Raw genomic sequence first — 993 nt, 5'->3', positions numbered from 1 at the left:
TCAGTCCCCGAGTTCCCTCCTCCCTTTCTCCAAGAGACAAAGCCCCCCACCCCACCCCTCAGGAAGCGTGTGGGGGTGGGAGTGTGTTTGGAAGGGACTAAATTTGATCGAATGAAGGTGGCAGTGGGTACCCCATTCCAGGAGTTCAAATAAAAGGACTAGGAAGCAAACACCCAAACACCCGGAGAACGGAACGGAAAGTAGGCAAGCCGGGGACGTGAGTTTGAGGGCAGGACTTCGTGAGCAAGATCCTGGCCGCCGCAGCGGGTCACTCCCAGAGGGCCGGCACCCGGACTTGTCATTGTTGGCGCTTGGGTGCGCCATTAAGTAGTGAAGGTAACTTTCTCCCCTTCACCTCACTTTTTTTTCCCCCTAAGGAAAGACAGAAGGAGCCAAGAGCTTTGCAGCCAACTCCTGGAGAGGGAGCGGCTGAACTGATTCGGATGTTGGATCTCTTTGTACACAGGAATGCGGAGAGAAAAAAACAAAACCCACCCCATTGCCTCATTTCCCCTCCAAGCCCGAGAACTTTCTATTGTGCAATGAAAACATTTTTCATATTGAGAAAAATGAATCTCGACTTGCGCTGCAAAGGGATGAGCGCGCCTCTCGGCGCGAGATAGCTCTCAGCTGGGCGCGGAGACAGCGCGTGGCCGCAGGACGGCCGTGGCCGGGGCGCTCCGGGAGCGTCTTCCGCGCGCACCTCACGGTAGCGCCTGCGGGGGCGCTGGACTCTCCCTTCCGCAGGCGCCCACACTGGTTCTCAGCGACCCGAGAGTCCGGGAGTAGACAGTCCGGGGAACTCCGAGGGCGGAGAGCCCCCTGTGGCTGGGCCTCCCACGGGTGGCAGTTCCTCGAGCCCGCTGGAAGCCCCGGGACTCCCCGGAGTCGCGCAGGGCGCCTTTAGGGGCTGGAGGGCAGGCGGCGCATTTGGCATCCGGGAGGCCGGGCCCGGGACGCGCGAGGGGCGCGGGGCGCCGGGAGGCGGGCCGG

Source organism: Galeopterus variegatus, unplaced genomic scaffold, assembly GCF_000696425.1.
Source record: "Galeopterus variegatus unplaced genomic scaffold, G_variegatus-3.0.2 Scaffold3128, whole genome shotgun sequence".
Classification (NCBI taxonomy): domain Eukaryota; kingdom Metazoa; phylum Chordata; class Mammalia; order Dermoptera; family Cynocephalidae; genus Galeopterus; species Galeopterus variegatus.
This window is presented reverse-complemented; position numbering follows the sequence as displayed.